Raw genomic sequence first — 22,101 nt, 5'->3', positions numbered from 1 at the left:
GGGGAAGAACAAAAAGGGAAAAGAAAAAAATGTGAGAGAATGAAAAGATGAAAATAAAGTGTTTGTAGATGGGGAGGGGAGGAGGGGGTGAAGGGAGGGCAGAGGTAAGGGGAAAAAAATGAGAATCAAGACTTGCCATGTAAAGGTACATGATCCCAACAATGAATGTAACTGTACTGTATCCCTAAATGTACCAATAAACTCAATAAAAAAAAAAAAGATGAAAAGGCTAAAGGTTCAAATAAAAAAGTATAAATTTGTACTGATGGAAATTAAAATCAGATCTGAGTAAGTAAAAAGGAGTACATCTTCCTGAAGAGAAAAACAAAAGCAAAACCTGCCAGTCTTTCTCAAGTGAATAAAAGCATCTCAGGACAGATTAACCATGCCCAGGGCCAGCGATTTAGCTCCGTGGTGCCGCCACCTGCCGCACAAGCAGAAGGTCCTGAGTTCCATCCCCAGATCACCAAAGAAAAGAAAGGAATTAACACTGCAATAAAGTTTGATAATTTTCCGGAACTCAACAAAACAATTTAATCCCTACATAATGACAATCAAAATGAAACTTCAGAAATGGAAATTTAGTATAGGGTTTGTTGTGTGAGATAGGAACACTTAACACAAAGTTACTTGATTGAAACATGGAGATCAGCACCATGAAAAACAAATCCTAGACATGGAAGACATCCAAATTAGAAAAATTAAACCAATTTAATTCACCAAAACAGAAAATCTACATAGAAAAGATAAGGAACAGCCCTACTTACATATTTGCTGCACACACAAAAAAATCCATGCTGAATGTGTGCAGACAGGTTTCCCTTGGTTGTGCCTATTGGGGTTCTATATGCCTATCTGTGTGTTTACTTCTTCCTCTAAATAACTCATACAACTTGAACAGTTTGACGCTATCTGGGACTTGACAGGGAATAGAAAAGCTATCACCTTCTCAGACTACTGATCCAACCATGCGTTCTTCAAGCTTTTGAAAGCTCATTCTAAAGTTTATGAAGAGGTAACAGGAGATACCATCAGACCCAGAAATTCTAGCAGGACACAAGCCTACTCAGGTAGCACCAGGAATATGGAAATATATGAAGGTAAAGAAGGTACCTAAGAATGGTTCACATTGTCTTTTTCATATAAAACAAAAGTTAAAAAGCTGAATTATCAAACATTACTGACTCACTCAAAGTAAGTTCTCTCAATGTAAAGATTTCAGTGCAATTAGTAAAAGATCATACCCAGTCTGTACTCACTGTTCTGTGATGACATCCACAGTTTATTGGCAAAGAAAACATGTGAGAAGGATAAGTCTCTCAAACACGACATGTACAGCTATGTCTCTCTCATGTAAGGGAAGTTATGTGATATTTGAGCAGAGGCCTCTAGTTGATTTCACTGAACATTCTGTTCCAAACACTTCTGCAAATTCGCACTCTACTATCCTAAAAGTATTTCAATATATGCTAATGTGTTTTACATATGCTACTAGCTCATTCAAAAGAAAGCTTTGTGTTATCAGCTTTTTCGTTTTTTTGTAAAAATCTTTTTGATTATGTCATAATATAACTTTTACTCAAAGAAACTACTGTGAAGATAGCAACACAGATAGCAAAGTTTTCTCATTTCTCTATTCTTTGGTTCTATGAAATTTTGTTTTATTTTTCATAAAATAATACTAAACAAAAAGTAGATTTTTCTTATTACCTTTTCCTTAATGGAGTAAATATGAAACTTTGCATTAGATATGCAAGTCTGTGTATGTGCATATATATATATATATATACATACATATATATATATATATATTCATGTAAAATAATTTCACCAACCTGGAAAATTCCTAATAATGCTATCCAACACAAAAAGCACAGAAAAAATGAGGGCTCAATTTTTTTTTTTTTTTGGTGTTTTTCCAAAAACATTCTTATAAGTGTAGGCTGGGATGATACAAAATTACATCATCATCATGCATTAACATATCAAGAAGGGAAACTTTGAAAAATTTTCTCAGCACACACAGTCAAGGAATTGGCACAAAACAATTCTTAAACCAAAAAGAAATTCCAAAGGAAATGACTGTAAAGGACAAAGCACAGTTCAGGAAAGATTCTTTCTACTTAATGTGCAAAGCCAGGTTACCTTTCACCTGCCAAGAGAGAGTACGTACCATGGACAGGGGCTTTCCCTCATGGCAGTTGATTCCACCAATGAAGACCATGTTGGGCATCACAGGTTTGGGATAGTCCAAAATAAAGTCCGTGCGTAACAACCAAATTGCTGGTTGGCTGAAGAGGTCATATGTGGTGACGGGTGTTTGGAAAACTTCAGAGGCAGTTTCTAGCACAGCTTTAAAAAAATACGGGCACAACAAATGCTCCTGCAAGTAGGAGATATGGTTCCAAACTCTCTGCCTGAAATTCATGACATCTGAGAAGCTCAAGAGAAATCTGGGAACATAGGATAGAGAAGCTGGGCTCTGCGCACCTTCTTCAAGATAATGGCAAAACATTCCTCTGGCAAAGACGACAGACGGGAGTGAAAAATACTTGGCAACAATAAAGCCACATGCATCAAAAGGATCCAAAAGGACAGCATCAAAAGAACTCTCCTTTAGGTACTGCACTAATTTCTTGTCGTTAAACAAACTCCTACAGTGTGAAAAACATAACTTAAAAAATCCATGAGATGAACTCAGTAACACATGAAACATACTTTTTTCTGAAGTTTTCCAGTGGGCCTCAGCAAAATGCTTGAACTCCCGGTCCCAATCCTCCAGAGTGTAGGAAGTTGAGTACATCTTCACTGTGTAATCCAGTGACTGTCCCAGTTGCCAGCTCACCTCCGGCATGACCACAACCACCTCATGACCTCTCTGGACGAGTTCCTCCACCACCGAGTGCATGGTGAACCAGTGGCTCCCGTCCATGGGCACCACCAGCAGCCTGCCTGCCTGGGAAAGGCCAGCTGCCAGCAGCAGGCACAGGCACAGAGGGAGGGGGGCAGGTGAATGTGAAAGAGCCATGGGGAACTCAGCCTAGAGACACCGGCTGCTCAGACTCCCTGGTGATACAGAGTGCAGGAAGTGGAGGAGGCACAAATATATAACCTGTCCTCAGAGGAGGGTGTGGCTTTATAGGTTTGTAAAAGAAATTCTACACAGCACCAATGACTGCACCTAAGAATAATGATTAATGAGGTGAACACGATAAGATACCTCCTAGTGTGCTGGCCAGAATGACATGACCTTTCTCCTTCTGAAGGTCACTTACTGAACTTGAAGCAATATTTGTGGACCTGGAGATGTCACAAAGATTAAACAGAAATAAATGTGAACAAAGGTCATGGTGGGAAATTTTTCAAGATGCATAATTTGAATTTATCCTCCACCTACCAAAAGGTCTATGATTGAAAAGGAATTTGCAACCCGGCTTTCAAAGAAACAGTAGAAGGTCCTGCATCCCGAGCCTCCTCCCTGGCAGGGTACCGGGCTCACAAGACCTATTTCACAGGTAGACATGGCTGCTTGCCCTGCTCCATTTCTCATTTAAGTCCTGCTTCAATATCAGACCCTTTGCGGACTCCAAACCCTCCAGGGAAACTGACAACTCACCTGCATGGACTGTGCCAGGGACCTGATGGAAGATGATTCTTATCTAGCTTAGGTCCTTTGTCTGGACAACAAGCACTGTGACGGTTGCTCACCTGTGGAACACTAGCCCAGGAGCTCTGCTCAAATGCCTCTTGCTTTGCTCTTGCTGTGCTTTCTGTCCTGTTCCCAGATGGAGAACTTTCCTAGGAGCTCAGGGTAATCACTCCTGGGCCCTCTGTCAGGGACCCGTCTGTGCCCCAACTCTCTGTGAGCACTGGGGTCAGGGGAAATGACTGGGCATGGGTTCACCCTCCTTCGGCAGCACCCACGCTATGCCCTGAACAAACTAACAAGGAAAGTGTGCTGCTCCGCACTCGGTCACCTGGGACAGATTTCCGGAGCCCTTCCTAGGTGAGCCTGATGCTCTTGCTCAGCTCACACCCCACCTCCACGAGCAGTTCATGGAAGATTGCATCCCATCTCAGGAACAGAGTCCCTCTGAAGAGCACATGACGGACCTCCCAGGACACTCAACTGGTTTTTGATATTTGCTTGGACTCGAACTGCAACTGCGTTCTCCAGTCAGAAATATTCCCACTGACCCCATCCAGACAGTTTCCCACTCCTGTGAATCCCAGAGAAGAGGAGGCATCATCAGTCTGACCTAACAAATCAAGCCACAGCTATAGTCACCCAAAATTGTTCAGTGATTCCTCCTAAGGAAAAATATTCTGCCTTCACGGGTATTGAAGAAGCAATGCACTTCAGAAATCCAACCAGCAATGAACTTGACAGAGCAAATCAGCTCTACTCTAAAATACAAAGCATGGATAAATCTACCCTGAGAGACAAATCTCCTCTATATCCAGAGGAAACATGATTCAATCTGGAGTCCATCCTCCACCCTTGCGCAACAGCAGAACCCAAATCATGAATTGCCTGTACAGAGAAAGCAACCCATGATTGGCCTGACCTTCAGCCACTGCAGAACCCAGCCCTCAGCTCTGCCAGAGTCCTCCCTGCACAGTGGACCGAGCCAGCAGGCCCAGCTCAGCACAGAGCAAAGGCACAGGCCCAGACAACTGGAGAAATCAGTCAGCATGGCTCTACCTGCCAGGGGTTGTCCCTGGCTGGGCCTTCCAGAATTACAGGCTCCCTGTCAAAGTTCACCAGGAAAGGCCAGCAGAGGGAGTGTTTCTGTCATGGGCACAGACAACAAGGCAGGAGCACATGAACTGTGAATCAGCAAATCACCTCTCTTCCAAAATGAACTGATAAAGCTCCAATCATGCACCCAATCAAATGGAGGTTCATGAAATGATGGGAAAAAAATTCAGAACACTTCCCCATGGAAAAGTTCCCTGAACTCTAAGAACATATGGATTTAAAAGATTAATGAAGTTGGGGAAACAATCCACATATGCAGGAAGAGTTGGTAAAAATAGGACAGAGAAGCAGAAATAGGACAAGCATGGTGCCACCACCACCTGTAATCCCCACACTCTGGAAGACTGAAGCAGGAGAATCACTACTGGAAAACCCAGCCTGGGCAACTGAACATCCTTCTTCAGATTTTTTCTTTGTGTCCTCACCAACACATCTCTTCTTTTAGTACAGTGTAATTCTACTGACTGACTGCTATCACTAGTTCCTTTTGGCATTTCATGAAAACTAATAATTTTTAGCACCTTCTCCTCTGCTTACTTCTCCTTTCAGTCTCTTTCTTTGAGAGAGGACACCTCAACACCTGTTTTGTTTTTAAATGGATGTCTCGTGTCTTTATATATTTTGAATAATTAAATGTATCACCTATAATATTGACAAATGTGGTCACCCATTCTGCTGTTTTTCTTTCAACTATCTTGATATCGTCTTCAGATACAAAAAGGATTTTTCTTTTTGTATTTTATCATATTATTAGGAATAATTCCAAGTGGGTTATAAAGAAATACGTGGTGAGTCAGTCTGATACCAAAAGCAACATGCAACGTAAAGGAGATGACGGTATAAGAGAAAACAGTCTGCTGAGTACTAAACACCACCTCAATGAAAACTCTTTGCAACCAGCAGAGTCAGCTGCCAAATCCAAAGCACACCAAGGGAAGTTTGACAAAAGGAAGCCAGGAGTTGATAACAGGGGAAGGAAATAAGCTCCTCAGTGCCAGATCCCACAGTATTGTTTATGCCCAAAACATGCTGTAAGCAGTGCAGGCAACAAAGGGTTAAACCCCTACATTGGCTTCCTTGAAGAAGAGAGTGTGCATGAAGCTATGTGACTCACAAAAGAATCTGCTGAGCCCTGCCTGAGTGCATGGGTTAACATGACCTACACACTATCAGCCACGCCTGAGACCAGGTTAAAGGCCAGTGTAGGTGTCGGGCTCATAGGAGATAACATAAGTAGCTTAGGTTGCTGTAAATCCCATCCAAGTTCCACACTAACAACTAGTACCTTCATAGCCTTGAGGACAATGCTCTCATTACAAAAACACATTCTACCTTGCTTCTCATATGAAAATGCTTGGACTGCTCTTGTAAAGCCTTACCTGCATTGGTTTCCATGGTAAGTACATGTACTTCACCTTCTACCCTGTTTCACAAATAGCAAACTTCGGTGGAGAAGACAGGCCAGGCCTTTTGACAAAGCAGCATTGGCCTTCCTGGCTCACACTTTCTCTTTAATTCTGTCTTCATTTTCTCTTCCATCCTGGGTGGCACCCTTGGTGGGCAGGGACTACAGACAATGCAGGAGTCTCTGGTGTCTCAATCCAAGAGAGCTGGACAGTGTTTCGGAGCACTTCCAAGGACTGCATTTTGCAGAACTCCAATTTACATATTCTTCTTTGTTTGCAACTCTGCATTTTGATGAGACACCTATGAAATCACTGGCAATTCCAACATAATGAACGTTTCCCCAAAAGTGTTGTTCTAAGGAATTTTAGAGTGAATTTTACATTTAATTCATTTTAAGTAAATTTTGGGATATAGTGTGAGGGAAGGCGTTTGAGGTCAGTGTCTGCCTGTCCATGTACTGTCTGTGGGGAAGGCCTTCCTTTCCTCTCCTTAAGATTTCAAGGGCCTTTGGCAAACTTTATTAAAAGAAAAGAAAAAATTGACTGTGATTGTGAATTTCTAATTCTCAAGTATAATCCATTTATTTACATGTAATAGACATGACTGGGAGAAGTAGACAATTTTAACAATAACTGTAAATTACATATTTGAAAACTTGTTTTTCTTAGAATTTAAAAAGATATTATAGTCATGAGTTTTTATTTTTATGGAAAGTAAGATAAGGACATAAGCACATATCAAGAATATTTGCTGATATGGCAGCAGAAATTTTGAGAGAGCTGGGGATTTAGCTCAGCAGTGCAGAGCCGGCCTGGCAAGCACAAGGTCCCAATCGATCCCCAGTACCCAAAAAAAGAGAAAAAAAAGAAAAGAAAAAAAAAACAGCATAGTGACAGACCATAAAGCACAGAGAAATTGTATGACCAGGCTCAACCTGTTTGAGTCCTGGTCTTGTCAAGAGCAGAAGGCCAATCAATACTGACACAGCTAAAAGTGTAGTCCCCCAACTTCACAGAAATTAAATTCTTTCACTTTGACACTACTTAGCTGACATGACCCCCACCCCCAAAACCCTGCTAATATATCACAGAACATGACTTGGCTACAACATCAAACCCATTTGTATAAAGATAAAACAAACTAGTACAAATACATGCTTCACCCCAATAAAAGATATCAGGTGCTTTATCTAAATGAAACAATGCTCACATAGAATATTACTCACATATTTGTTTTGTTCAATTACAAATGGTTGAATCCAAGTTTCAAGGACCTAGCCCTCCAGTATGATTACACAATGTTTTAGAAGGGCATGCTCCCAAGAAAACAAAGCAAATACTTTTGTGGTTTGGAAAAACAAAACCTAAAATTCAAGGTACTGAAAGCTTGTACCCATAGTGGTGCTGTGGAGAGGTCATGTAAGCTCCAGGAAGTGGACCTCGAGGGCGGTCCTAGGACAGGTATCCTTGAAGGGCATTGTGGATTTTATTGCTCGTGAGTCTCACATTTCCTTTCCTGGTTCATTTGGGGAAGACTTGCCTCCACCCTCTCTCACCATAATGCACCATTCTCACCAGAACCTCAAAATGCTAGAACAGTCCAATCTTAAACCATAAGTTTCAGACCCAGGAGCCAAAAATCAACTTTTTCCCTTTACAGGTAAACTGCCCCAAGAATTTCCTAATAATAGCACAAAGCTGACTAATCATGGTACTACAAATGTCAAGGAGGAAATTATTTGCTGATGATAGTTTATGTAATAAATCTCACAAGCACATGAAAAAAAATAAGAATAGGGCTAGATGACCAATTTTAAATTTTGCAAAGGAAAATATGGGAATCACCAACAAAATTTAGAAGAATGGATAGTGAACATGGCTATATCACTATCAGACATTAAAATTCACTGCTTAATCAAACTGCGGTCCTGCAGAAGAAACAGCAAAAGAGGACAGTGGGCAAAGTGAGTGGTGAAAAGGAGATTAAAAGGATATAGAAAATTATAAGGGGATAAACATGTATTTCTGTTTCATGAGTGACAAAAGAATTATTATCAAATGGTATTTGTACAATCAATTACACTTTCAGAAGAAGTAAAATGATCCTTCCACATTATAGATTAAACTGACAACTGTAAAAAATACAGTATTGATACTGGAAGAATTTTTTATATAAAATATAATATATAGAATATATTTCTGTAGCTCAGATACGGGAAAAAGTACAGAAAAGAAAACCCAAAAAACAATAAATGAAGGTTAACCGATTTCACTACAGGAAAGTGAAACACTGTCAGACAAGACAAAGAAAGTCAGGGAAAATTTATTTATAATGCATAGATAAAAGTTAAGTGCTGAAATTCCTCATATTCAAGAGCTTTATAGCTATTACTCATGAAAATAGCTCTGTGAAAATTAAGAAACATGAACATTTAACTCACAAAAGAAGAAATGCAAATGGCCTACAGAGCAATGACAGTGGGATTTCAGAACTACGGCAGCCATACACAATATTTTTCTCCACAAAATTAAGAAAACTTCAAACATTTGACAGTGTCTGCAGCCAGAGAAGGTAGGGGAAATACACAACTCTCAAATAAAATTGAAGTTAGGGTGAGGTCAGGCAGGATTTCAAATGAGTTTCTTAAAGGTATGAAAACATAATACGTGCATGTCATTAAACCCAGCAACTCTGCTCCCGGCACTTCCACCTACTGAGATAGGAATGAGGTCCTGGAGATATCTGAATGCAAAGAAAACAGCTGAGAAGGTTACTATAAATTCTGCTCGCAAAACCAAAAGTGGGGAAAGTTTAAATATATGTCAGATTTTGGTTGGTTTTAAAAAATAAGGTGTACACAAAGGAAAACTTACAAAGATAATTGAAAGAACATGTGAATGGTGAATGTGGCTACTTATGTGGGTGAGTGAAAAATTCCAGGTAAAGCTCAGTATGTCTAGTGGTGGCAAACAGTGGCACGATGGAACAGCAGGCTGTTTTTAATCACTGCAAGCTCTGAAAAGGTCACCATCACTGGTCTAGCCTATTATTACATTTCAGTTTACTCACACAGGTGTGAAAATTTGCATGAGATATATGCACATCTGTGTTCTAATCTCAAAACTTGGAAGTGATAAACATTTTCTAATCTCAAAACTTAAAAGGGATAAACACTGTCCCACATGTGCAAACACACAACTGGCCTAAAATACAGTTTCTGCTACTGTTTTGAGAAAAACAGTATTAAAAATATGATCTGGAAACCACACATACTTAAACCAATTTTACATGCATTCACATAAACAAAGCCTGCTTTATGAAGTTTGGGAACCTGAAATCAAATAAAATGGAACAAAGAAATTTACTGAATCAGAAAGACAAATGTGACAAATGTGAGTGATATGTCATGGTTCAGTAAAGAATTTGTTTAATTCATGTGCAAAGTCAGGATATCCTGAATGTGTCAAAGGACAGAGAACGTACCTTAGGCGACAGCTTTCCCTGATGGCAGTTGATTCCACCAACGAAGACCATGTTGGGCATCACAGGTTTGGGATAGTCAAAAACAAAGTCCATGCGTAACAACCCAATGGATGGTTGGCTGTAGAGCTCATATATGGTAACAGATGTTTGGAGAATTTCAGCAGCAATTGCTAAGGCACTTTTAAAGAAATAATTGCAAACTAAATGTTCCTCCACATAGAAAAAAAAGATTCTGTACTCTCTCTTTGAAAGTCATGGCATCTGAGAACTCTGAGAAAAATCTGGGAACATAAGAAAGACCAGAGGGGCACTGGGTAGCTTCTTCAGGAAGATTGCAAAATATGACCCTGGTGAAGAGCACAGATGGGAGTGAAAGGTATCTATCTGACAACAATTAAACCACACACATCAAGAGGATCCATAGCGCTACATCAAAAGAAGTCTTTCTTAAATATTCAACTATTTTCTTCACATTAAACAAACTCCTACAACGTGAAAAGGTGATGTCAAAAAAACATTTGGATGAACCTGTTGCTAAAGAATACATACTTTGTTCTGGAGTGTTCACAATAAAACTGAAACGAATTGTCCAATTCCTCCCAAGTGAAAGAAGTTGGATAACTCTTTACTGTGAAATTCAGTGACTGTCCCACTTGCCAATTGGCTTCCGGCATGACCGCAACCACTTCATGCCCTCTCTGGATGAGTTTTTCCTCCACCAAACGCATGGTGAACCACTGGCTCCCGTCCATGGGCACCACCAGCAGCCTGCCTGCCTGGGAAAGGCCAGCTGCCAGCAGCAGGCACAGGCACAGAGACAGGGGGGCAGATGAACGTGCAGGAGTCATGGGGAACGCAGTCCAGAGACACCCGGCTGCTCAGACTCAGCCCATGTAACACAGTGGGTGGAATAAGTATAGGACCCAAACCTGCAACAGCACAGATTCATCCACTGATAAATGAAGTGACACTCACTGAGAATGATTTACTAGGGACAATAGTGATTAAAGAGGTTCATATGCTGACAGTCTTCTTGGCACACATTCCAGATGTGATGATCTTTGTTTGAGGAGGAAACGTAGCTGGCCTGCAATAATTTGACATTACAAACAGAGCTATTAAGCAATGGACTTGTTCTCTGAAATTTCAGAAAGATTGAAAAAACAAAAAAGAACAACAACAAAAAAAAAGCTCATTTGAGTTTCTATTACCGGAGATTGTAAAACAGTAAAATTTAGACGTTCTGTTCACACCAGCAAGCACTCTTTGCTCAAAATGAAACTGGCAACCCAGCTCCCAAGGAAACACTCAACCCTGACTCCCCATGGGCATCAACTGTGCTCCCTGATCAGTCCTGCCAGAGAGAGGCATCGCCTTTAGGATGACCCCGTTGGCCATCTCAGGTTACTTCTTTCGTTTCCACACCCTGGGAAGCCTCTGAAAGGCTGAACCATGATCAGTAGCACATAAGCCTAAGCCACCCCTGTGGTCACAGACCTCAATGAAATCCAAGTTCAAAAGGTGAAAAGCAACTTCCTCTCACCACTTCAGACAGGGGAGCCTTTCCTTGGACCCCCCATCTATAGAAGAGAACTGAGGCCTCCATACAGCTGTCCTAGCACTTCTGAAGGGCTTCCGGGATGCCCTCTCCTGTCTCACCTCACGGGGAACAGTGGTGAGAATTGCACAAGTAGAATACAGAAGGCAGAGTTGGACAAAAACAGAGAAAGGAGGTAGTGGTAGAGTGACCAGCATGCACACCTTGGCGATAGCTCACTGATGCTGTCACCTGTGGTGTCCATCCAGAGATACCTGCCCAACTCATAAAGCAACTGCATATCTGAGTTGATTGTGAGCCCGGTCTAGTTTGTTCCTCCACTGTTATTTGCCCCTTTTAGGGTCACTATCCACACAGTGATCCTGCCCAGAGGAAAGCACCCCTACTTCTCAGATTTCAGAGAATCCAAGGAATTAGATTCACACACCTTTGCCCACTGTAGATCCTAAAGAGCACAGTTGCTTGGCCAGGTTACACAGCTTGGAATCAGCCTCACCAGAAACCACTGCCATATTCAGCCAGGAGCACCCACCAGGTGGATGATTGCAGAGATGTTTCCCCAGAGAGTGGAGCCCTGGCAGCTACCACATCTGACAATAAAGTGTAGGCAGTGGCCAGACCACCAGAAGAGCTCACAGGCGGCCCTGCCTGCCTGGGGCAATGACAAGCATGCCCTTCCTGAAGCACAGCGCAGGAATCCAGTTAGACCTTGCTGCAGCCACTTTGAGTGGTAACTGCCATGATGCCTCTGAGTAACCCTGGCCCATGTTCTCAATATAGATTTCCAGAAACTACAATGAAATAAATCCATTAGGGTGATACCCAGCTCTATGTCAGATCCTGTGCCACTTGAGTCAAGAACATGACAGACAGCTTTGATCTTAACTGGAGCAAAGAAGGTCTAGGGATTACCAAGATTAAGGGAATTGCGACAACTTCAAAAGAAAGTAATAAAGTCCAATAATTGACAGCAAGAAAATGAAATCTATTAAATTATGAAAAAGGAATTCAGAGCAATGTTTAGAAAGAATATCAGTGAATTAGAGACATATAAATACAAATTTCAATTAAAGTTTGAAAAGCATATGAAAAAAGGAGAAAGTAGCTTAAAGAAATAGACAGCCAAAAAGAGAACCAGAGAGAATTCAGGATAATAACAGGATTCCAAGCACACAACTTCATAAAAGCATCAACGCATACTGGAAGACAGAGTTAAAGAAAAAAAAAGAAAGTCTGTTAAACAAACAGAACAAAACTAATAAAAAAAGAAGTCATGTATCCTTACCAATTGATGTTTCCTAAGTTAAATGCACTCAATTCCCCAATAAAACTACATGGAGTGACTGGATTTTTTAGAAGATGATTTTCTTCTACCAAAAAACTTAACTAACTTTAAAGGGCACACAGAAAGTGAACATGAGAGAATGGAAAAACAAAATGCTAACTGAACAAATGCCATATGTCTATCAGATGAAACTGATCTTAAGTCAATAACTGTTCAAAGAGACAAATAAGAACACTATATAATGACAAAAGAGTTCATTCATTATGAGTATTTACAAATAAAAATATATATGCACCCAACACAAAACACCTGAATATAAAAAGTTAATATTAAAGGATTAGAAAGAAGAAATAAATTATAAATAACACTAGGGGACTTCATTACCCCATTTTCAAAAATAAATTCATCATCCTTATAGAAAACTAATATGGAAACCTTAGTCTCAAAATATAACTTAGACCGGGCCAGGGATTTAGCTCAGCAGTTTGGTGGCCTGCCCTGCAAGCACAAGGACCCGAGTTCAATCCCCAGTACCAAAAAACAAAACAAAACAAAAAATATACCTTAGACCAAAGGGACAGAGGAGACATGGAACATTCCATTCGACAGCAACAGAACAGACCCTTCTGAACAGACCCTTCTATCCAAGGCTCATAGGACAATACCCAGGATAGATCACTGGCAGAGGAACAAAAAGATTCAGAAAACTCAAGTGGATGCAAATTGTCTCTAATATGTTTTCAGATCACAGTCCTCTAAAACTAGAAAAAAATACAGGATGAATTTCAGGTAATTCACATACTCATAAACGTTTTCTGATCAAGCGATGGGTCTGGGAAAAAATGAAAAGAACAATTAAGAAAAAACTTAAAACAAATTACATTGGAAACACAATACACCAAAATAGACAGGATACAGAATTTCTAAGTAGGTTTTCAGCTCTAAACACCTACAAAAAAAAAGAGAAAAGAATCTTAAATTTAAAGCTTTAAACAGGGCCAGGGATTTAGCTCAGTGGTTCTGCCACCTGCCTCACAAATGCAAGGTTCTGAGTTCAATCCCTAGAACAAAAAAATAAAAAATAAAACATACCTTATGCTACTAAAAGAAGAATGAAGCTGGACATGGTGTTTCCAGACCGTAATCTCAGCACTCTGGGACACTGAGGCAGAAAGGTCACAAGGTGGAGCCCAGCCTGAGTATCTTACTTATCAAGACCCTGCTCAAAATAACAGGGCTGGGGTTGTAGCCCAGTGCCAAGACCAGGTTCAATTCTCAGAACTTCAAAAAGATGAAAAAGAAATGAGTAAACTAATCTTAGAATTAAAAGAAGAAAAAGAGTAGAAAAAAGTGAAATAAAGACTAGAAAAAGAATTTAAAAGTATCAAATGTAGGAATAATTCTTTTTTAAAAAGTGTACAACACTCACAACCCTGTAGAGAGACATTACCAGATTATCTTAGTTCACTGAGAAGAAAGATTTGTATTACGTGTTTTTGTTTGTTTCTTTAAGAATATTTCTAGTTTATGTCTTATACTCTGAGTAACTACTTTGACGCTAATGATACACAGTGTAAAAACTTAAAGAAAAATATCTTAGATTAAAATATACTCCACACTACCAGAAGAAATCACCAGTCATGATGGCTCACACTTAAATCCAGGCACTCTGGAAAGACAAAGCAAGATGTTAGCAAGTTCAAGCCCAGCCTGAAAACTTGGCGACCTAACAAGACACTGTCCCAGAACCACAGTAACACGAAAGCCAACAGGGGATGTTGCTCGGCATGATGGCCCTGGATTCAGTCTCAAGTGCTGCATGCAAAATACATCTAAAAAGCTGAAAGAAACGATCGTGGAGGGAGGCCTGGTGATTACACACCAATACCTGAATGTCAGTCTGGATTTCTGGAATGGAGCTAGAATGGGAGATAAACCAAAGAAGTACAACTCTTTGCTGCTGTCTCACTGCTCCCAGCCTCAGTGATCCAGACCTAAGACTGCCCTGAGTCACAGGCCCCAACCCTCTCCTTCCAGTGGGAACCATCACCAACCCTACTGGAACTCGCCAATCACTGCAAAACTCCAGGAGTCATCGCAATGTTTCCCCTTACACCTGTCTTCCTGCTCTCCTGGATCATCTTCTGCCCTCCTCACTAACACTGTTCACCCCATTCCTGAATGTTCTTCCTCTGGATAGACGTAAAGATGTTGCCTTACAGCAGACCATCACTACCATACCGGTGTAGGGAGCCAAGGATGGGGGAAGGGAGGCGGGAGAGTGCGGAGTGGGAGGGGGTACACAGGAATTAAGATGTGCTGTGCACCTTTCCTGTCCCCACCGTGAACATACTCCACATGCACTGCAGACATGTACTCATGGAAAGGTGAGGGCAAATAAAATGAAATCCCCTGGACAGGACCAACACCAACAAGCATCTGCCCTGGTCACACACGGGCACAGCCACACACTCTGAAAACATCACTGTTTTCTTCTCAGACAATGAGTCCAGTTTACAAGTGACTTAAAACTGTACGGTTTACAATAAGACACCCTTGGAAACAAAGACACACGACTATACATTTTCCAGAGCTCCTTCAATGAAAATTTATATTTGTATATTGCCTATACTAAGTTATTAATCAAAGGACATTTTTGGGGATTGGAATTCTTCTTTGAGAAGAAATGAAAAATCTATTAAATGAGTGACAAAGAACTCAGAAAACTCCCCCTTTGAAAGTTCATGACCTATAAGAACATGTGGATTTAAAAGATTAATGACGGGCTGAGGATTTATTTCAGTGGTTCTGGCACCTTCCTCTCAAGTGTTCCTTGATCCCCAGAAAAATGAGCGGGGGGAGGGAGAGAGAGAGACAGAGATGAAATTTGGAAAACAATTCACAAAAACAGGAAGGGGTTGGACAAAAATACAAACAACAAAAAAGCAGCATAACAGGCCAGGGATTGTGGTACAAGGTGATAATCCCAGCAGTCAAGAAGACCAAAGCAGGAGAATCACAATTTGAGACCAGCCTGAACATGCTGCCTCAAAATTAACAATTATAACAATGGTTGGGAATGTAGTTCGGTGAGAAGGTCCCCACTCAACTCCAAGTACTACTAAAAAAGGAAAAAATCTCAGGTTTCAGAAAACCTAAACAAATTGAAATTGAGAAAGCCCTACATTAAAGTTAACCAATTTGACTATCAACAAGTGAAAATCATGTAGGAAAAAAAAAATGAAGAATAGTCAATGAAAAATTATTTTCAATGTCTAGAAAAAAAGATAAGCGTTGACAGTCCTAATACTAAAGAAGGCTATTACTCCTAAAAAGAGTAAATGAATGTGTAAAAATGAATATGTAATTTAAAAATAATATGTAAAAAATTAAATATGAAATTCATTTCAAAATTAAAATGTAATTCTTTAAAATGAATATGTAATTCTTTAAAATGAATATGTAATTCACAAAATAAATGAATGTGTAATTTAAAAATTAAAATTTAAAAATTGAATATGTAATTCACAAAAGAAATACAAATGGCTACAATACAATGACAGTAGGACATAAAAACAATAACTCCATACACAATATTTTTATCCAAGAAATTAGGAAAACTTTAAACATTTAGCAATGTCTAGAGCCAGAGAAGCTATGGAAAAACTATGACTCTCATATAAAATTGAGGTGAGGGTCATACAAGATTTCAAATCAGTTTCTCGATGTATGAAAACATAATATGTGAATACCATTAAACCCAGCAACTCTGTCCCTGAGACTGTAGCCTACTGAGATAAGGAAGAGATTGTGAAACTATCTGAAAGCAAAGAAAATAGCTAAGGATGGTTACTGTAAGTTCTTCTCATAAAACCAAAAATAGGGAAAGCTTAAATATATGTCAGATATTGGTTGATTTTTAAAAGTAAGGTGTAGCAAAAGTAAAATTTACAAAGGTAATTAAAAGAACATGCGAAGTGTGTAAGTATTGGCCTATAAACTTATCTATTATTTATTGAAAAGTGAAATTTCAATGTAAAGAACAGTATGTCTAGTCTATTACTAAATTTTATTTTAATAAAATAGGTGTGAAAATTGTATGAGAAAAAATACAATCTGGAAAACACAGAGTCCACCAAAAAAAGGTATACACACTTGAGGAGAAGAAAAATAATATGATTTTTTTTCAACAAATGATGTTACCTTCATATGGGGGCCTCTAGAGGATGTCATATATTGTAGAAAACCCACTATCTTGCTGGCCCTTAGAGAAGAAATTGAAAATGCATGGGGAGCAACCTCAATGACCAAGGTTACCCAAGTAGCAGTTCGCCATACTAATAAACGTCTGGAAGCTCATGGCCACGCTTTGAGCACCTCTTATGATGGCAGAGGCCAAAGATAACTTGCATTAATCTCATAATATCCCAATACATTTAGTATTAAATTATTTATGCAAATTTTTATTTTTCTGAAGTGCATATACATTTTGGCACATTCTCTATATACTTAAAACTATTTTATATACATGTACATAAACAAGAGCTGCTTTATAAAGTTTTTAACCCTGATTAAATTAAGTAGCACATTGAATCAGAAAGACAAGTGTAACAAATATACATGACATACCACGGTTCAGTGACAAATCTTTTTAATTAACGTGCAAAGTCAAGTTAGCCTTCACGCGCCAAAGGAGATAGGACGTACCTTGGACAGGGGCTTTCCCTGATGACAGTTGATTCCACCAACAAAGACCATGTTGGGCATCACAGGTTTGGGATAGTCCAAGACGAAGTCCATGCGTAACAACCAAATGGATGGTTGGCTGAAGAGGTCATATGTGGTGACAGGTGCTTGGAGAATTTCAGAGGCAGTTTCTAAGGCATTTTCAAAAAAATAAGAGCAAACTAAATGCTCCTCCAAATAGTAAATATGGTTCTGTACTCTCTCCTTGAAAGTCATGGCATCTGAAAAGCCAGAGAGGAGGCGGGGAATGTAAGACAGAGGAGCTGGGCTCTGCGAACTTTCTTCAAGATAATGGCAAAGCACTACTCTGGCAAAGGCAACAGATGGAAGTGAAAAGTATTTGGCAACAATAAAGCCACACATATCAAAAGGATCCATAAACACTGCATCAAAAGAAGTCTTTTTTAAGTATTCAACTAATTTCTTCTCATTAAACAAACTCCTACAATGTGAAAAGATGATGTCAAAAAACCCTTTGGATGAACCTGTTGTCAAAGAATACATTCTTTGTTCTGGAGTTTTCCACTGAGTGTCAACAAAAACCTTGAACTCCCGGTCCAAATCCTCCAGCGTGAAAGAAGTTGGATAACTCTTCACCGTGAAATTCAGTGACTGCCCCAGTTGCCAACTGATCTCCGGCATGACCACGACCACCTCGTGCCCTCTCTGGACAACTTTCTCCACCACCGAGCGCATGGTGAACCAGTGGCTCCCGTCCATGGGCACCACCAGCAGCCTGCCTGCCTGGGCAAAGCCAGCTGCCAGCAGCAGGCACAGAGCGAGGGGGTCAGGAGAATGTGCAGGAGCCATGGGGACTGCAGACCAGAGACACCCGGCTGCTCAGACTCTCAGCTCATGTAATGCATAGGCATAAAAAGTACAGGCACAAAACATGCCACAGAATGGGCGGAGACTCACACACAGATGAAGTTACACTCACTGAAAATGATTTACTCAGAACAACAATGATTAATGAGAAGGGCTGGCTTGCGTGCCTACTGACATGTTTTCTACACAAGCATAGTTTTTGATCTTTCACCCAAAGAATCACATCTTATTTTGTAATGTGGATTTAGAAACACAGTTATTAAGCAATAGCTTTGGACTTTAGAGAACTCAGAAAGGTTAAAGGCAAAGTTCATTTGAGTAGTTTTTACTAATACAGGCTGTTAGAAAGCTAATTGAGCTTTTCATCACATTTTCAAAGATTCTTAAGAAATTGGCAAATAAATAGACAAATTCCTAGAAGCCTATGAATTATTAAAACTAAACCAAAGAGAGATTAAATTTTTGAACAATTCAAAACAAACAATGAAACTGAGGCAGTAATTTTAAAAACTATCAGCTAAAACAGTCCCAGGACCTGAAACATCCATTGCTGAATTCTACAAAACTTTTAGGAACATTATATCACCAATATTTCTCAGTCTCTTCAGTGAAGTTGAAAGGGAAAGAATGCTTCCAAACTTATTCCTAGAAGCCAGCACCACTATGATAAAAAAAAAAAAAAACAAAAAAAAACAAAGACCCAACTAAAAAGAAGAAAAGTACAGGCCAATCTCCTCAATTAACATAGATGCAAAATTCCTCAACAAAATATTGGCAAATAGAATGAAACACATAATGAAAATGATCATATATCATGACCAAAGTTTCATTCCATGGTTTCAAGGATGGTTCTACATATGCAAATCAGTAAGTGCAACATACCACATAAACAGAGCACAGATAAATTTTTACCAAAAAAAAAAAAAAAAAAAAAACAAAACTCTTAGAATTAATAACCAGTTTCAGTATTGTAGCAAGATATAAAGTCAACACACAAGGAAGCAATAGCATTTGTGTATATCAATAACGAACTCATTGAGAAAGAAAGCAGAGAAACAATACCACTCACAAAACCATTAAGAAAAAAATAAATACCTAGGAATTAACCTAACCAAGGAAGTGAAAGACCTCCACAATGAAACCTGCAGGACTCTAAACAATAAGATTGAAGAGGGCATCAGAAAAAGGAAAGAGGGGCAATTCACTTTCCAGTCCCCCTTCTGTCTCTTAGACAGAAGCTATCTTTCTTTCAGTAAATTCTTCCTACTCTTAACTTCCATTGTTCCTAGAATTCATTCATTTAATTTAGAGAACACAAACTTGGAGTTTAGGATATTTAGCATGTTGGGAGTTAAAATATTTCCCTTACATTATTTGTATTATTTGGAGATCCTATCTCATCCATATATCGTAGTCCTTATATCATTTGAGGGTAAGAGTTTGTTTGTGTTTCATAGATTCTATTTTTTTGTTTCAAAGATTCTTTTTGTTTCATAGACTGTGGCTTTTTGTTTCATGGATTCTGGACTATGGTTCATTTAGGTATTAAAATTTGCATCTTATGCCTTATAATTGTGTATGCATTGCCTTTGGTTAAAATCACATTTTATTTCATTGTATATGTTGCAATTGTACTTAACTGCTGAATTTGCTAGCATTCTTTGTTTCGTTAGACAACAGCACTAGGAAAAAGTAATGTTAGAATTCCATATAGACTTTAATGGTGACTACAAGTAAATTTAGAAAAAGCTGTAAAATGGGTCTTTTGTAAAATCATCTCAGGTAAAGCTAATTCAGGCTTTTATCTGTCCCTTCTAGAATACTAAAAGAAACAGTGGTTATTCTGCCACCTGGGAACTGCCTCTAGGACAGCCTCCACTCTCAAAGCAGAGGACAGGCTTCTCCAATTGCCCTCTGTAAAGCCCCATCCCCATTGAAGCCAAGGGCTAGTGCAAATGGACGGGTAACTGGATTTCTTTCTGGAGACAGATGTCCGATTGTGTAGAACTAGTGAAAACTAAGATGATAACTGAGGGGTTCTGGCCAGGACTACTCTCTAGAAGATACCCATCAGCTCCTCAGTGGGAGCCTAATCTGATCCCCACAGCCTGACCAGGTAATCAGCAGAAAATCTCCACATATCTATTCTCCCTACCTGCACTCCTCAGTGAGGCAAGAGGTAACTCTTTCAGGGATTATCAGGCATCTTCTGTCTCAGAGTGACCTGAAATGATGAAATTGGGGCATCTTTCCTTAAGCCTTCATTAAGATTTGAGCTACAGTTTTGGACTGTTCTCTCCTCCCACCCCATCTCTGCTATAAGTTAGTCAATGGGAGCTAGTAATTGTAATTAGTGTTCCTGATAGTAAGGTGCCTAAAATAATGCTATTAGTTATAAAATTTATTAGTACGGGAGGGGTATAAACCGACATTTTGGGGGTATGGGCCCGATAGCTTATTTAGCTGACCTTACTAAATAATAGAGTGTGGTGTATTAGGTTGCACAGAGAAATTTGAATTCTTTGGTAGGTTCAAATCCTATGATTCTAGAAATAAGAGGGCTTAAACCTCTATTATTTACTCTATCAAAGTAATTCTTTTTCAGACATATTTCTATATTGTTTGTGGAGGAGTACTGAATAATATAATGGGTAAGGAAATATGTCACATGCACATAGCTAAAGTTAAGGGAAGAAAATTTTTTCATAATAAATGTATTAGTTGATCATATCGGAATCAGGGATAAGAGGCTCGGATTCAGAAGAATAAAGAAGTGAGTAATAATGTTTTTACTATAAAATTGATTGTAAAAATTTCTGGATTAATTATGTTGGGTATTGTGTTTATGAAGATAATAGTGGTTAGGGCATTTATCATTATAATATTAGTATATTCTGCTATGAAAAATAGAGAGAATGGACCTGCTGCGTATTCCACATTAAATCCCGATACTAATTCGGATTCTCCTTCTGTTAGATCAAAAGGGGCTCGGTTTGTCTCTGCTAGTGTGGAGATAAATCACATTATTGTTAAAGGTCATGTCGGTAAAATTAACCAGATATCTTTTTGTGTAAATATGTGTGCTTAGTGTAAACAACCCATTTAGTGTTAATACAGATAAGAGGATAATAGCCAGACATACTTCATATGAGATTGTTTGGACTACTGCTCGGAGTGCTCCAAATAAAGCGTATTTGGAGTTTGATGCTCATCCTAATCATAAAATTGAATATACGGCTAAACTTGAAATTGCTAGAATAAATAATAATCCTAAGTTTATATTAATTAAAGGATAAGGTATTGGTAAAGGAATTCATATGGAAAATGCTAATATAAGGGCTATGAGTGGGGCAATAATAAATAGTATAGTTGAGGAAGTAGATGGTTGGAGTTGTTCCTTAATGAAAAGTTTAAAGGCATCGGCGATTGGTTGAAGTATGCCATAGGGACCTACAATGTTAGGTCCTTTTCGTAGTTGTATATATCCTAAGATTTTTCGTTCAATTAAAGTGAGGAATGCTATGCCTAGGAGGATGGGGATTAGGAGCATAAATAAGTTTATAATGAACATGAGTATTAAGAAGAGGATTTGAACCTCTGATATAAAGTTTTAAGTTTTATACAATTACCGATCTTTGCTATCTTAACAAACCTTTGTCTCTCAGATATATATATGCAAATTAATTTTTAGATTGATAATAATCATCTTTTAATTAATAAGGCATTATTAGTTGGCCCTGTTTCTCTTGTCCTTTCGTACTGGGAGAAAGGTAAAAATAGATAGAAACCGACCTGGATTACTCCGGTCTGAACTCAGATCACGTAGGACTTTGATCGTCGAACAAACGAACCTTTAACAGCGGCTACACCATTAGGATGTCCTGATCCAACATCGAGGTCATAAACCCTATTGTCGATGTGGACTCTAGAATAGGATTGGGCTGTTATCCCTAGGGTAACTTGCTCCGTTGATCAATATTTATTGGGTCAATTCATGATTTGTACTTTGACTTGTTATGTCTAAGTTAATAT

The 22,101-nt window shown here is 39.1% G+C and overlaps 1 pseudogene; it reads right to left on the bottom strand.

The window, feature by feature from the left end:
* Nucleotides 1–8,072: 8,072 nt before the first annotated feature.
* Nucleotides 8,073–18,127, bottom strand: LOC109117562 (annotated as a pseudogene).
* Nucleotides 18,128–22,101: the final 3,974 nt, after the last annotated feature.

Source organism: Fukomys damarensis, unplaced genomic scaffold (assembly GCF_012274545.1).
Source record: "Fukomys damarensis isolate Sample0158 unplaced genomic scaffold, DMR_v1.0_HiC HiC_scaffold_16, whole genome shotgun sequence".
Taxonomy (NCBI): Eukaryota; Metazoa; Chordata; class Mammalia; order Rodentia; family Bathyergidae; genus Fukomys; species Fukomys damarensis.
This window is presented reverse-complemented; position numbering and strand designations above follow the sequence as displayed.